Genomic DNA, 12,153 nt, shown 5'->3' with positions numbered 1-12,153 from the left:
AGAGATAGAGTCAGACACACACAAAGAATGCTTACCAAGGTGACCATTTATCAGCCAACAGACAATTCTAGAAGGAAACAGAGTAGAGAAAGAGAAAAACCTGACTGAGATCATAGTTTATATCCCATGACAGCCAGTTTGAGTGTTGCAAAGGCTTCCTGTGCTGAAATTCAATGCCTATTGAAAGACATTACTAACACTAAAATAGTTATAATGTTTAGATGTGTGATTTGGGGGATGATGAGGGTTGGACTAGGTCTTTATGGTGGACCGGATAACTGAATCCTGGAAGGTCTTCAAGAACAAGAGAGAGCAAACACACACGCATCCTCCCTCTCTGTTGCCATGTAATGCCATGAGTCTCCTTGTGACTCTGTCAGCAAGAAGGCCGTCTTTATAATGTCAACCTTCCTCAGGGATTTCATTACAGTGATGAACAATTAATTAGAAATGATGACAAGGAAGAGATTTCTATCATAACTATACCTAAAATTGTGGAGGCAGATTGAGAACTGGGTACACTGATGGAGGCTGGATGATTTTTAGAGGAACAGTCTAGAAATAGTATAAAATGTTGAAAGGAGAACATTATAGCTGATTTTGGTGAGAGCTCAGAGAATGAGGAATCTAGGCAAGAGCTAGAACATGCTCTTCAAAATGTCATGCTAACACATTCTCAGATGCAACTGTTAGGAACTGGGGTAAAAGCCACCATTGTCACAACCAACATCACAAAATACTCTGCCTGAACAGTATCCATGCCCTAGAACTTTAGGGAAGGCTGATGTTACTGTGATGTCGTAGGATGTCTGGTGGGGCATTCAGGCTTCTGCTTGGTAACAGCGGGATTAGGGAACAATGTCAGAATTCAAGGGCAGAATGTGTAATTAAAAGAAAGCAGAGTGGAAGGATTTATTTGGAAAAGTCACAGCCTGGCCTAGGAAGGAAGGAAGAAAAAGTGAGGGTTGCCTCAGAGAAAGTGCTTGCTAAAAAGATTAGTAGCATAAAAGCAAGCCAGTGCTTTGCATCTCAATAAGGAAAAAGGCCTTGAGGGCGTCTCCAGGTTCTCAAATGCAGCATGGCCCTTCACAGCCACAGGGCATTTGGGGAAGAGTTTTTCTTTGAAACCCCAAGGCACTCAGAAGGATTGGAAAATATTTGCTTTCTGTTTATTTATGTGTCTCTGCATGTGGGTACTCTCAGGACCCAGGTGCCAGATGCCCCAGAGCTGGGGTTGCTGGAGATTGTGGGTTCTGAGAACCAAACAGGGCAGGACAGCAAGAGCTTAACCACTAAGTCTTCTTTCCAGCCCCAAGAATGGGTTCTCTACTGAGCCCAGTGTTGCTCAAGGATTCTGGCAAAGTACCACAAGACCTTTGTAGGTTTAGTTCACATGGGTCTAGATGTGGTTTTTGCTAGCTGTATACCTTGATGGCTCTACATTAGCGAAATAATATCTGGGATAATGGCAAATTCCACTGAGTTTTCAGAAGTTACATGAGTCTGGACAGAAGCCTGCTACAGTTGGAACTTCTACAGGAAGAGCTTGGTAGTCCTTGCCTTTAAGTGCAGACACTAGGAAGGCAGCCATGTCAACAAAGTGAAATGCCAGTCCTGAAAACCCAGCAATAGTAGTGTCCAGTTCTGTAGAAAAGTCATGGGTACTGGGACGAGAACCATCCCCGTAATAAGTCTACCCCAAAGACTGGGGCCCAGCGTATATTGCACTGTGTACAAGATACTGCCTTGAAGCTTCAGGATGGATTTAACATCTGTCCTGCTAGGCTTTAGTCTTACTTTTAGAGCCAGCTTTTTCTTCTATTTGCCTATTTCTCGAAAATTCACTGATTGAATCATCACTGGATGTGATTACTTGTTTGTTATCTGTCTGGCCCCTTGAGGAGATGAGAGCACTATCTCCTACCGTAGAGGGTCTCTAGTACTTAGAACAAGAGGCCCTCTATAAGTCTCTGTTGACTGAATGACCTAAGCGGGTCAGCCCCTCTGGAAAGAGAAGGCATTGCTCTGGACATTTGTGAGGAAAATCAGCATTTATTCTAAATCGGATTATTACATGGAGGAACACAGACTAATGTGGTGATTTGCCTCATGCTCCTGACCTTGCTTTCTAGTGAATCCTGGGGCAGGCACTCAAGATCCTGTTGGCTTTTATTTTCGCAACTGGGTTGCTGTGGCTCCAACTTCAGAGATGATTGTCTAGATTCTTTCTAGGATATCTCCATCTCTATATCTATATGTCTCACTCCCACCCGCCTTCCTTTTCCTGGGATCTCTTTGTGGGAGATTTTATTTGGTGCTGCCCATGAGTATGAACAAAATACAAGTATGCCATCATTTTAGGTCTAAGAGTCTCTTCTACAACTGCAGGAAATGCTTACAACATCTGAAGAACCCATATGTAGCACAATTGTTGCTGCCTCAAGAAAGATGTGTCCGGGATTCTGAAACGCCCTGACTGCACAGTTTGTAAATTGCCTAGTTAAGCCTGGACTCAAACTGTGATACCCACTTTTAAACTGTGTTAGATTCCTTAACACTTTATAGAGTTGAGTTGATAGGCTGAGCCCATTACTGTGACAAAAGGATTACCTTTAAGTTGATGCTCTACTATAAGTAATTATCTTCCTTTAGAGAGTCTAGGAAAAGAGGGCTATACTTTATTACCTGTGGGTGAGATTAAAGAAGTCTCTGAAGTACGTGGAATTCCACCACCACAAATTAAATCAACCTTCTGTATCTGTTGGGGATTGACTGTAGGTTTTCCAAAAATAAAATACATAGGTGCACAAACCTTTCAATAAGACAGCACAGATTTGTGTATAAAAATATTTATCTTTTTGCATTCCTTGAATCATCTCTCCATTTTTTAATAATACCTAATACAATGTAAATGTTATATAAATGGCTTCAATTTGCACCAATTAAGGAGCAAATAGAAAGATTATGAGCCTATCCCATTCAGATGCAATTACAAAACGTTTGATCTAAAGTTGGTTAAATATATAGATACAAATCCTATAGATTTAGAGGACCAACTGCAGCTGTATGTTTTGGCACATGGTATGTATTGGAAATTGTTTAAATTAAATTGGTTCTATCCTAGAAAAATCAACATGGGGTTATTGACACATATTCAAAAAACAGATTGTATTGTATAAACTTAAATTAAAAAATTTAGAGACAGAGACCCACATTGCAGCACTGGACTGAACTCCCAAGGTCCAAATGAGGAGCAGAAGGAGGGAGAACATGAGCAAGGAAGTCAGGACCACGAGGGGTGCACCCACCCACTGAGACGGTGGGGCTGATGTAATGGGAGCTCACCAAGGCCAGCTGGACTGGGAATGAAAAAGCATGGGATAAAACCGGACTCTCTGAACATGGCAGACAATGAGGGCTGCTGAGAAGGACAATGGAACTGTGTTTTGATTCTACTGCATGTACTGGCTTTGTGGGAGCCTAGCCTGTTTGGATGCTCACCTTCCTAGACCTGGATGGAGGGGGGAGGACCTTGGACTTCCCACAGGGCAGGGAACCATGACTGCTCTTGGAACAGGAGAGGGAGGGGGAGGGGAGGGAGGGAAAAGGAAGGTGGGGAGGAGGCGGAAATTTTTAATAAAAAAAAAAATTTGGAAGCATTTTCTCCTGATAGACATAAGTCTAACTGGTTAACATTTTTAAATAACAATAGCTTTGAAATTAGCACTCATCAAAGATGTTGACAAGCATAGTGGTAGCTATTAAAGACTGATGTTTAAAAAAATTAATAGTAAAAGGATAGGCCTCTTCAAATTGTGTTCATTTATTCATTTGCATGTTAAGTCCTTAAATATTATTTTTTAGTCTTCTTTTCAAAATAATGCTAACTTCCTTTAGTGTAATTGTTCCTTTCTATGATATTCCATTTCTATGTCGCTCTGGAATTTGAGATCCATGCCAAAAATTCTCTAAATTGATCTCCATCTTTTACGTTGTATTTTTCAAAGGTCTCCTGGGCTTCAGGTCATCTATGCGCCACTTCATTCTGCTGCTGTCTTTCAGAAGTTGTCTAACCCCTAGAGTCCCACCACACTTCACATGTCTTTCTCGAGAAATTGCCATTGGATTTCTTGTTGATTTTTTAGCGGTCCCTTGGCAGGCACGCTTCTTGAAGGCAGCACTTGATTCTAATGGGACAAGGCACAGCTAAGTGATATGGGAAAGGTATTTCTGAACGGTGAGGCTAATGGAAAAATTGACAATAAGTTCTCTTTGTAGACAAGATTTTATTTTACCAACAAAGTGAACTTATTTTATTCCTTACGATAACATCAAAGGCAGTTTTGCTATTATTTAAATTCAAGATTTTACCCTCCACCAAATCATTAACTTCAGGAAGTGGGGATGCTGATAATAAACTTACTGTATACTTTGGGGGCAAACAAAACAAAACCTAGGGCTTTTTGAGGTCAGTCCTATAAATACTTCTTTGAAGGACCCTTAGTTACATCTCCTTAAGAATGATGAGATTAAACAGTAGGCAACTAACTTCAAAGTCATTCTTTTTCTGATCGTATGAAACTCAGGTCATTTATCTTATCCACTCATCTCTATACTGGTTATTTGTTAACCAGATTTTTTCCCTCCGAAATGTTTCCATTGAAACTTCTAAAAGCTTTATTTTAAAGCATTCACTCATTCATTTGCTTTAACTTAATAATCGTTCTCTACGGCATGTGGCCTCCCTCGAAAAACATTCAATTAGTCCTTTCACCAAAGACTGGAACATCATATAATTTCGAAGTGTGTTGGCATATTTTTAGCTTAGTGTTGCCTATTTCAATTCAAAGCCCCTCAACTATAAAAACTTCATCTTTAAGGTTGTATCCATGGACACGGTAATGTCAGCGTATCTTCTCCAGCCAAAGCCTATCATTTTCATTTGACTCTTCCAAAACCTCAACTTTATGGGGTTCTGATGTGTTCATCTTTGAGACCTGCACTTTTTCTTGCATTTGATCCTTTATTGTCCATGTCCTATTTTGTGGCCTCCATGCGCCACATCACGAACCATAAACTTTAGCACATATACCATATGCTTATGTTGATCCTCAGATTATACCATTCCTTATTTCTACTCCACTCGTTCTGTGATCCCAGAATAATCTATACTGCTTATCAACTTCTAATTTCACAAACTACTCCTGTCTTCAATTTCTTATTTCTTTCAACTAAATCACATGCTATTTTACATTATAAAACAGAAAATCTAACTACGCCTAAGTGATGTCTTTAACACCTTTATCATGCAGGTGTGAGTTATCAGAGAAGACCTAACCCACTAGTGTCAGGTTCTCTGTTTTCACAGACAATGCTAGAGGACACCCAGTGAGCAAGAAGACGTGGTTCTGCATCTCTACCATCTCTGCTTGGATGACTCCACTAGAGTCCTTTTATGTGATTGAAGATAGAACATTCCCTCGCCTCATCTCCATTGCTTCACTTTTAACACCACTAACTGCCCCCATTCTACCACAACCCTCTTGATTCTCATCAGACCGAGATAAATTAGAAACTCTCAAAGCAGGGAAATGGCACAGACTAAATAAGTCATTTTCAGCTTTTTATTACCAGTAAATGAATTAGGAAAAGCATTTATGGCCATTGCTTAGTAATTTTTACTAAAAAGGTGTGTGTGTGTGTGTGTGTGTGTGTGTGTGTGTGTGTGTGTGTGTGTGTCTTTGTATGTTGGGTAGGTGTACCTGCACATGAGCAGGGAGGTTAGAAACAAATCTTGGACGTTGTTATTTAGGAGTTATTTACTTTGTTTGGTCCCCAGTCAGTGGATTTGTTTGGGAAGAACCTGGAGGAGCTTGTTTGTTAGAGGAGGTGTGTTACTGGTGTATTCTTTTAAAGGTTCATGCCATTCCCAGTTGGTACTCTGTCTGTCTCTCTGTCTCTCTGTATCTCTCTGTTTCATGCTTGTTGATCAGAAATACGCTCTCAGCTATTTCTCCAGCACCAAGGGCACCATCCTGCTGCCATGTTCCAAGCTACGGATGGTCACGGACACTAACCTTCTATCAGTCTGTCACACTGCTCTCCTCTAATATGTAGACATGTGTGACAGGTCCTAATTGATATTCAATTTAAACCTGGGTGAGTTGGAAAAAATAAAGAAAAACTATATAAGCAAATACAACCAAAGATCATTTTATACCCTGTACTTGCACCCTATTGACTGATGGACGTTCAGCTTAACAGAAACGAGAGGCAAGAAATAGCAGGCTAGGAAGATTTTTGATTTAACTTTGCTTTCAAAATACTTTCCTGATAAAGATTCCAATGTTGGAATAAGAACATAAGTGTTACTTAATTCTTCCTTCCATCTCTGGGAAGCAGCATTTAAGATAGCATAGATAATTTCCATAGAAATACCTCCATGGAAAGATGCTTCACAAATTCTATTGAATTTAATGTCTCTCCATTTTCTAGCAGAATGAATCCCGTAAGCTGTAAATTCTCCTTATATAATGATCCACTCTCATGAAAAACAAATTATATCTCAAACTGACATAATTCTAGTACATAAATGCTTTAAGAAGTGAGGTTTGCGTCTGTGTGCCTGTAGACAATTTGCAGTTCTTTCAGTTTAATGACTTCTTGTGTTCCTCAAGAGTTTCTTGAGTGAATACTTTCCCATCTTCAGTTTTCATCACTTCTGAGAAAGGAGATCAGGACTCTACTATCAACGGAGAGGAGTATGCACCGCCCAGTCCACCACTTCATATCCCATCTTGGTCCCAGATGTCAGAAAAGTGAAGATGGGACTCTCTTAATATTGAAGACTCCATGACTACAGAGCAGGAAATACAGAAAAAAAAGAGAGAAGAAACAATAACAACAACTTGGCCTAGTGGTACATGCCTATAAACCCAGCATTTGGGAAGTAGAAGTAGAAAGATTGGGAGTTTAAGGCCAGCTTCAGATACACAGTGAGTTTGAGGCCAGCCTGGCTTACATGAATTGTTTTCTAAAATTAAAAACAAAACAACAGAGAGAAGGGGGGCTATAGGAAAATCGAGATTTACTTTTAAATTTATAATGGGAAAATAATATGTATTTTTAAAAAGAACAGAAGACTTGTTGTAGAAATCATGACAGTTAAGTAATCATTTTTCATTTCAGAATTCATATTTTATTTATATATTAATATGTATAGCTATTCTATGGATCTGCTACTCATTTTATTATATCATATAAAAATAATTCATATACTAAAGTACTTAGTTAATTTATACACAGTAAGTGTGGAAGTAGTGCTATCTCAACTTGTCGTATGATTTACGTGTAAATGTGTAGTTTAGTTCCTGTGAAAACTGATTAAGTTGTTTTTTTGTTGTTGCTGTTTTGACTATGGCTATCACCTGTAATTTTGTAAATCTCCAACTTGATACATTTAGAATGACATCTGACATCTTTCCAACCATGGTTTCTTCTAGTGGTAGGTAAATGGGTTTTATAAATCCATCCATACCATGTTTGAAGTCTAAAGCAAGCTCTAAGTTTACACAAGAAACAGTAACACGCAATACTCCGAAATACGCCACCTGAGTAGCCTTCTCTTTCTAGTCTCATATCTCGTAAGAATTCCATATCCTGGTGTGTTTCTTCTAATTGTATGTACCTAGAACCAGCACAGGTCATAGATCACATCACATCTTGAAGAAACTGAGCAACAGAATAGCCTCAACAAATTGTCTTTAACATAGTAGATAGACAGCAGGTAGACAGATACTCCAAATGATGTTAAAAAAAAACCCACATAGTTTTTAATGTCAAGCTATTCTATAGTCACCTTCTTTATAGCTAAACTTTGGGATGTTCAAGGAGCTAATTTAGATATAATGTTAAATCAGAGGTAAAAATTTTAGATATTATGTAAGGAAATTAAAAAGCTAGCCAGAATATTTTTGGGGCACACACACTCAACAGAGAGGGGGTCATATCCCCTGCAGTCAGAGGTCCAGAGTTCCAGGTGATTGTGGGTCACCCAGCATGGGGGACAGGAATTGAACTTTGGTCCTTTAGGGCAGCAGCAAGTGCTTTTGAACACTGGGTTATCTCTCTTGCCTCCAACTGCTATTTCTTAGTTATTCTTTCTGGATACAGAATGGATGAAAAGATTATTTCAACTGTGTCCTCAGGTCTTATGTTTTCAGTGACTCACTTGTTCATTCCATAGATTTCCCTAGTGCCTACCAAGCACTGCCAGGGCCAAGAGCAGCATTGAGAATAGTTATCTCTCAGGTATCCAGGGATGCAATGGAGGCAGAGTGAAGAGAAGAGTCACAATTTCTTCTTATGTCCTGGTTACTGTGACAGATGAAATCAACTCATTTCATCATGGTAAGAACTCATTGAAAGAGGTGCTGTTAATCTCAGGAGGAACTAACGTTTAGAGAGATTGATTTTCTCCAAATCACAAACTGATATGCAATAGAGCCAGGAAGACAAATCAGGCTTGCCCTGCATTACAATCACTCTCTCCCCACTTCACCAAGCCCTCTGAGCTTTGTGTGCCTTGAACACCGTGCTAATCTGACCAGGGATCTAGAAAAGCCTTTATGAAAAAGGGACAAATGGAATCTTCAGAAGCAAGTGGGAATCCCAGAAATAGAGGCGGTTGTGAAAGGCTTTCCAGATTATTGAAAGAGCAAGTAAAAGACAAAGAGCATTATGAGAAATACCATGTATGTGTGTTTTACATAGTTAATTTTATTCATTTAAAAATATTTTCCTGTTGTAAGTGCGAAGAAGAGATGAGAGGTGAGACCTGGGTGAAGAGTCAGGTTCTCTGGTTAAGGTGGCAATCCAGGGAAGGTCCCATGGGGTCTGAACTGTACTGACACAGTTGCGACGCATGAAATGCACATATTAAGTCACAAAATACAGATCATTTCTGTTTGAAAGAGCTATCACAGAATCTGGTAACTCTAAAGTTAAAAATAAATTTCTGAACAAGTAATTTCATTACAGAAGAAAACAGTTAGTGTTTGATTGGATATAATTTAGATGTAGCTTTAAAATATTACTGCTACCTTGTTGCTGGAGACAGAACCCAGGGCCTTACGCATGCTAGTGAACACTGCACCATTAAGTACCCTCCAGTCCTACAGGGAACTTTATATAACACGTATTTTCAGGTAAGGTACAAACTCATGAAAAGAGAGAGCACACGCACAAAGATTAAATTATATTTCTGAATTTATTAGTCAAGAACACAGTTCAAGTAAGAATAAATGTTGCATGGAATCCTTGACTTCCAAAGTCTCCAGATGGGAAGAGGAATATAGACAACACTGTCAGAACAGATCTAGAAAGTTCTGGTCTTGACATGAAGATGTACATGGATGACATTGCACATGTGACTATTTGCCATTATTTATTGGATTCATCTTCCAATGAAGAACTGGTACCAGCCACTGCACATTGTTTTATTTAAGGGGCTATAGAAAAGCATAGCTATCCCTGGGTGTGGCCTCAATTCAGGATCAACAAAGCAATTCTCCTGGGCAAAACAATTTCCTCATATTCTAAGTCATTACAAGCATTAAACAAAAGCTAACTACGTGTAATCAAGCACGCTTCAATGCAACTAAGGAATAAGATTGCATGTATTTACTTTTAAAACAAATCCCCTAATTTTCACACCTACATAAATACTGCAAAACATGAATGGAGTCAACTATTTGGCTGGTGGTAATGTCTTCAGACATCTTGAACATTTACACATTTCTTGGTATCTAATATACTGTTTTTGAACTGTTGTTATGTTATTATGAAACAACTTTCCAACAGTAAGATACATTAATAATAAAAACAAGAAGAATATTTAATAATGACTGAACATTAAGATATTAATGTATGTAAAATTTAGTATTTTATTTTAAAATATTCTTTTTACTTAAATTATATTACATTTAAAATTAATTTATACTTGTGTGTGTGTGTGTGTGTGTGTGTGGGTGTTTGTGCCTGTGTATGTGTTGGGGAGGAGGTGTTGTTGAACCTCATGCTGATGAAAGTGACGGGACAACTTGTGAGAGATATTCTTCTCCTTCTATCGTTTGGGTCCTGGGGATTGAACTCAGGTCATCAGGCTTAGTGCAGGCACTTTACCTCCTGAGCTACTTTCCTAGCCCTTAATAGTTTCCCTGAGGTATGAAACATTCATCCAGTGAGTAGTTTCAATGGCAGATTACATCTTAGAGAAATTTTCAAGTTTCTGTTGCCAGTTTCAGCACCAGGGAGAGTAATCTTCCTGGCTAACAATGAACATCACAATACAGATGAGTTAATGCTAGGTGTCTCACTTCAAATTAATGTCTAGGCTCATTTCAATGAGTATAACATGATAATGACAGACACAGGTACAGGGGAAATATTTGGTAAATACTCCCCCTTCTTATTGCTGCTATTCTTGTTATATGGAAAGCTGATGAAATAAAAAAAAATACTTAAATTTCTTTGTCACAGATACCCAATATATGTGGGAAATTAATGATCAGTTAAATATTTCTAGGATATACATCCTAAACTTAAAGATAGCATAAGATTAGATTAGCATTTCTCAATATTAGGAAAGTACAAAACACACAAATCTCAAGGTGATTGGGCAGGTAGCATGTGTGAGGCCCTCTGTTCACGCCTTGGGACTGAAGAAAAGTATGAATTGTATGAACTGAAGATCTTCAAAGTTCAGCAATGCTTATAAACACAAAGTAACACTTTAAAGAACAATCAGTTATCTTCCTGAGCATAGCTATAGGATTCCTGTGAACTAAAAGTTCTCATGTGAGTTTTCATTTAGACTTTTTATATGCTTTGACGAATAAAGCAGTAATCTGTTAACTAACTATATTACATGTTATATGTGTTTCTAAATGGCAGGGGTAGGGCAGAGACTAGTTAAGCTTGTCGAATTATTAGCACAAAGAAATTGCCAGATAGGGTTAATTGGTTGTCTACAGTAAGAATGACTGAAAAATCTATGACTAGAATTTCCTCATTTTAACCTTTTAAATGTAATTATTTTGATAGGGTTGACCATGTGAAAAAACCTGACATTTAAATAAAACATGTATTAATTAATAACTATTCATCATTAGTAACAAATTTTGGTACTGCACAATTAATGTTGCATTTGGTTGTTTACTAATTAGTATGCCAGTAACAAATCTAAAACATTTTGTAGCATCCAATACCTCTGATTTTAATGGCAGTATCTTTATATTGACACGTCTTGGTTATTATGCCAATTTAAATTTAACAGATGTCTAAATGTAATGACAAACTTGGAAAGCAAGCATTTGTAAACTCAATTACCAGAAATGCTCTGTCAAATGGCCAAAATTTAGGAAATAGACAGGCAGATATTCCCAATGGTCCATTAGCGTAATAGCCTATAACTTTTCTCATGAGCTGAGGGGAACAAAGTTCTTCAGAGAAGAAATACAAAGTGCTTGCAGGAAACCAAAACCAAAACCAAAAACCAACTTGATGCTGAGCTCTGACACCTGAGCAGCATGCCACTTTTTGTCATTAAGAGAGCCTGGCCTGAGGTTCATGGGTGATCCTCCTAACATCTGGCTTGCACATCTGGTAGTCAGACTTGAATTTAGAAATAGATAATAAAACAGCTACCTAATGAGAGTAATTTGTCCCCGTACCCAGGAACGTTATGCTGAGCATTTACATGAAACATTTGCATGCACACTGCTTTGGTTTATCTGTCAACTGACTTGAGGGAGTAAGTTAGTAAATTTAGGTCATAAGACACAAGAGCAAAGAAAATGTTTTCATGTTCATCTAAAATCATACATATGGAGTGTCTAATGAGTGCATAAACACCTGATTTAGTCTCTTTACTTTCAAAACATTTTGTTTAACCATCAAAGCATAGCATAAAACCCAAGGGAAGTTTGTTTATAGATCCGATAAAGCTTTGTCTTGCTGTTCAGTATTGCCAGGATATTTCTAGGAGAAACTTGTTAACTCTGTGTAGGTTCCCTTACCTCAAACACATGCTCCAGGGCATCTGTCCTTCAGAGAGTCATGCTTCTCTTCCCAGAGAGAAATGGGAAATGAAGT

Source organism: Microtus pennsylvanicus, chromosome 16 (genome assembly GCF_037038515.1).
Source record: "Microtus pennsylvanicus isolate mMicPen1 chromosome 16, mMicPen1.hap1, whole genome shotgun sequence".
In the NCBI taxonomy this organism is placed as follows: domain Eukaryota; kingdom Metazoa; phylum Chordata; class Mammalia; order Rodentia; family Cricetidae; genus Microtus; species Microtus pennsylvanicus.
Note: the sequence above shows the minus strand (reverse complement) of the source record.